The sequence below is a fragment of the Montipora foliosa genome, chromosome 4 (assembly GCF_036669935.1).
Source record: "Montipora foliosa isolate CH-2021 chromosome 4, ASM3666993v2, whole genome shotgun sequence".
Classification (NCBI taxonomy): Eukaryota; Metazoa; Cnidaria; class Anthozoa; order Scleractinia; family Acroporidae; genus Montipora; species Montipora foliosa.
The window spans coordinates 5,992,670-5,997,669 of NC_090872.1; the positions used below are offsets into that span (position 1 = coordinate 5,992,670).

Below are 5,000 nucleotides of genomic sequence, written 5' to 3' on the forward strand. Positions count from 1 at the left end.
TTTGTCCTCTGAACCTCTCTTTCAAGCTGAATTTTAATATATCGAAAAAGGCCTATTAAAGGATTGAAGAAACACTAAGCTACATTTCTATCGGGCCAACTGAATATTTCAGAACGCTTCACTCAGGAAAGGCTTAAGGTTGCGAGGAATCCTGCCATATAAGGCTCTGCCACTATGGTGAGAGGTTGGAAACGTTTTTGTCTTTTGACAGTCATAAATTCTAATTAAGAGTTGTTACATTCGAATTTACGATTGATTTAGTGGAAGTTCATACTGAAATTAATGGCTCTCATTCCCTTCGCATTAGTCCACAAGTTGGGTGATACTAATGGGAGATTTTTAGCAATCTTATTATTAACATGTTGAATTTAGGCACCCCATTGTAGATGCTCATCAATAAAGACTCCAAGATATTTAATTTGTGATTTTCGCTGAATGTTACAAACTGAGGTATTAATATTCACTTTTTTTCGAGGAGTGGTAACAATCATGTAATTTGTTTTTTTGAAGTTTATTGACAGTCTATTAAGGATGCAATATTGCGATACATTTTCCATTTCATCATTAATTATGTTTTCCAGCTCTTTTGGGTTATTTGATGAGAAGAATATATTTGTATCCTCAGCGAAAATTTGAAATTGCAACTTTTTAGAGCACTTAGGAAGATCATTGATATATAACAAAAATAAAAGTGGACCAAGAGAATCCCACGGGTAATATTGTAGACCCAGTGTCATTAATTTTAACATGTTGTTGGCGATTGCTTAAGTAGTTTGTAAACCATTGCCTTGGAATTCCTCGGATACCATACTTAAATAGAACTTAATTCCAGTTTAGACCGACACAAATTAAAGAAAACTACGCCTGTTGATTCAGACGTCGAACTTAATTGGCCGATGCACAGCCGTTCGTAATCCATTAAAAAAAAAAATTCATTTTGTCAGCGGGTTTTAAGTGGAAGGCAAAACATGGTTTATGCCCATTAAGTTCGGCATATGAAAAGTCCGAAGTCTGAATCAAAGCCGATCGGCGACCGTGCTAACGCCGAGATTCCTGGTTAGTTCAGATCTTAAAACCCTTTTCGGAAGAACCTTGACCGTGAATAATGAAGCACAATAATTCTTCACTGTCACATTTCCAATTTTTTTTTTACCTTAAGACTGTGAAGAGTTGAATTCAAAATAAATGTAAATTGCCAGACAACTGAGATGCATTCAAGGCGTTCGATTCCTTTTAAACCCATACATAATTTGCCATTTGGTTTCAGTCTTCTATATAACACCACAGTTAGCCAAATAACATTAAAAACAAAGCTCACTTGATGATATCCGACGGCGGAAGATGCAATTGTTGTCGAAGACCATTACTCGTCGCTTTGAAGATTCCAGATATTTAAATAAAATAAAGTAAAATAAATAAAAAACGACGAAATGAAACGCAGATTCCGACTGGGTTTCGCAACCCAGTAACTAGCCGTACGACCGCACCTTAAAATTTCTGGAATTTCCTAGCGAGAAAAAATAATCGTTTACAGAAATAAATAGCTAAATCTGCCACACAGGTTTTTCTCAAATGGCAAAACGTCTATTTTCGTCTATTTTGATAATAACTGAAAGTGTGTGATAGACCTTTTTTAAAAAAATGGTGACGGTTTCATCTGCATTTTGTTTACTAACTCCCAAAATTTTAACCCTGGTCGTCCCGCTAGTTTTTTAGAAAAAGGCCTTTGAAATGTCTAGTTTGCAGTCCCCCTCCAGGAGATGGGTCACTATATTTAGCACTTTTCCCCTGATTTGCATTTATTTGTTAGGTAAAATTACATTTTACATCAATTGCAGTGACTAACACTGCACAAGGGACATCCTGTTGCTTTAATTTCACAGATTTCAAGATCTTGATCTCTTTCTTCGGAAAACTGTAGTATGCCACCTTAATAGACCAATTTCGCTATATTAAAATTCAGTCCTAAACAAAAGACATCATCTCGAGGCTCTGGGGAATAAATGTAAGGATTTGTATGAGTTTATTCTCGGTTTTCACATGACGTCACGACCGCCATGTTGGTGCCCAAAACAAAGAAAAGGCGGCCATGTTGGTGCCCCGACCAAATCCTCCGGGAATTTCACTCTATTATTATGCAAACGCTTCCTTTTGTTTTCGTTGAAAAACATGGCTGTTGATCACGTGAGTGAAAACCAGCAATTCCCCATAGCCTCGAGATGATGCCTTTTGCTTTGGACTGAATTTAAATATATCGAAATTGGTCTATTCAATGTATTAAGTTCGGCTCATGAAAAGTACGATGTCTGAATTGGGCCTTATTCGTCTCCAGTATAATAACTTCGACCATAATAAACACTTACATTTATTGCTTTTTCAAACCGATCTGCACAGTAAATGACTGCATATGGGTGTCATGTTTTAAAATGGAATCTGCCCTTTTTTATACAGAAGCCTGGATCGCGTTTAGACTTGAAGGAGAAAATTAGAAGAAAACGTAGGGGTCAGTGAAGGTCTACAACTGATCCGTCTGGCGATACTTCTTGTATTTTTTGAAACCCACCGATATACGCGTTTTTTAACGTTGAAATAAGAATCCGGACATAACTATGATCCGCAATAAGGTGCACATAACATTGATGATCAGATCTTGCACTAGTATACCCTGTAAGCAATTGGTTTCTCCTACACTTCCAGAAAAGGAAACCACTGCGAGCAACTGAGCATGTGCGAAGTACGTCACACCCCATGATGCATTTGACATCACCTCGTCTTATTTCGCGAGAAAAATATGGAAATCACAACATAGCAGGCTCACCCAAACGCAGCAGTTGCGTAACTGAACGCACGTGCAAGCGCCAAAACAAGTTTAATAACTCGTTTTACCGGTTCAAATTTAATTTATTCATCCTCACTCGAAGAAAGTAACGGTTGCTTGCACTGAATGGTTTCCCTCTCGAGAATCGTAGGAGAAACCAACTGCTCGCAAATAGCGAAGAGCTAATAAAGAATAAATGAACATTACATACAACTACAACATCGTCATGTAAACATTATCTATCTCGGCATAGGAGTTTTCAGACAGTTTCTAGAATTTCAATTAGTTTTGTTTTGTTTTTGGATACGTTTCGACACTTAGTCTAGTTGGTATCCCATTCCAAATTTTAACGCCAACACGAGAAAAGGCCTTACTTTGAACGTTAAGTGAGGATTATTTGGTAAAAAAAAATGCTCATGAAGATGTTGATGAGCATGTGCTGTAAGAATGAACGCTGGTAATTTTAGAGAATAAATTCGAAATATTAATCGGCTCAAAATTAATGTTGATGTCGTACATCAATTGAAAAATAGACGCAGGCCGTTAAATCAGAGACTGTGAACTGACCATTGAAACAAATGACGGATAGCGTTCAAACTCAATTTGATCAAAGTATAGTTTCCTAAACTGAGGTGTTAAGGTAACTCTATACACGGGAAATAAAAGTTAGAACAAACTTGTGTGCAACAGAAGTCAGCGCAAGTACTTTACTACGTGTCATGTATCAACGAAATTGACTGTCTATGAAGAAATCGAGGCGGGGCGCTTATGCTTGAGTAGAGGAGAGGTTTCAAACTTTCAACTTGACGCAAATACCGAAAAAGAGAAGAGACGCAAAATTAAGTAATGGTGAAGTACCACGAACTGCCTTAAACAAGGATCCACTTTAAAATTTAAAGATAACTATCTATCAACAAAAACACTTAAAAATATCTTATCATTTTAGGTGTTTTGATTTTCAAAGATATTCTGATATACCGATACATTTTTTTATATGCGTCTTATATCACTGATTTCTTTAGTTACAAACAAGCATTGCCAATCACCCCGCTTAAATCTCTCCCTGACTCTGACTTACCGAAACTGTCGCCTTCAACTGAACACAGCAAGGTCTTCGTGTGCAATGAAAAGCAATAAGAATAAATGGGCAGCTTTTATAGCCAGAAATAAGCATGCATGCATAATCAAATTGGGTGTCAATGAAAAGTTCCTCCTTCGTCAAAGTGCCACTCGAACATGCAGTACAAAGTGATTTGTTTTATTGAAGTACCTTTTCCTTAGAATTCAGTCTGCTTTCAAGAGCTTTCTTGTCATTTGGACGAAAATTTTCCCGGTGTCGCCACATTCGCTAAGTCCTGCAAATTCGTCGGAACACAACCTTTCTTATGTCTTATTTCTCATCTTCCTGATGTTCTGCCAAGCCAATCCTACAGGATATTCACAATTAATAATACCACCAGTTCTGCCTGAATTAACTGTTCCTGTTTATCAAGATAACTTTGACTTTCCCATCAACTTTTTTTCGATTAAGAGGCTTAGCATGACCATGTATATTTTTGTAGCAAAATTATTGACTTTACTGGCCCGAATAATCAAAGCTCTTGCATTATCTCAGTCAATTTTTCTCTCCTCGGACAGGTGACCGGTATTCGCGTTTTGGCGTCCCGGAATATTCTTTCCTGTATGTTCTCGTTGTTTTGTTCGCAAGTTTTTCTTAAGACGCTTCTCGCAATGACCCCCTGGTATTAGGCTAATTCTCGTGATCACGTCCCGGAATATTCGCTCCAAAGGTTTTGTTTTCAAAATCTTCTCAAGCATGTTGAGGACGCGGCACACCCATTTGCCGCTTTGATAGGGAAAACATCGTCAGGAAATAAGGTACAATTGTTTTAACGATCGTTATTTCTTCTAACTCCACATTGGCCTTCACACAGGATTTGTAATCATAGTTAATTTACAGGACGGTTATAGATACCGTATGTACTCGATATAACGCCGCGGCGTTTATTGAATTTAGACCGTGTTCGACGCGGCGTTTATTTTAAAATCATATATCTTAAATCACTGATAACAATTTCGGTAGATCATTTGTAAATATTATTTAAAAGAGAAACATGTTTAAAGTTCCAAAGTGTCGCTTTTTTGCTGAGATAGAATAGTAATTGTCTGGCTTGTGATCAAC

General features: G+C 37.3%; 1 protein-coding gene across 3 annotated transcripts in view; it reads right to left on the reverse strand.

Annotated features, from left to right (window-relative positions):
• Positions 1 to 4,458, reverse strand: part of LOC137998883 (uncharacterized) — a 7,210-nt gene extending 2,752 nt beyond the window's left edge. Inside the window, exons 1-2 of one of the 3 annotated variants that reach the window (XM_068844724.1) lie at positions 4,089 to 4,458; positions 3,897 to 3,930 (exon numbers count right to left, since the gene is read on the reverse strand). The gene's annotated coding sequence lies outside the window, so the exon portion shown is untranslated. Of the gene's footprint in view, positions 1 to 3,896 lie in introns of all 3 variants that reach the window. The other 2 variants (XM_068844725.1, XM_068844723.1) reach the window with 2 other exon arrangements.
• Positions 4,459 to 5,000: the final 542 nt, after the last annotated feature.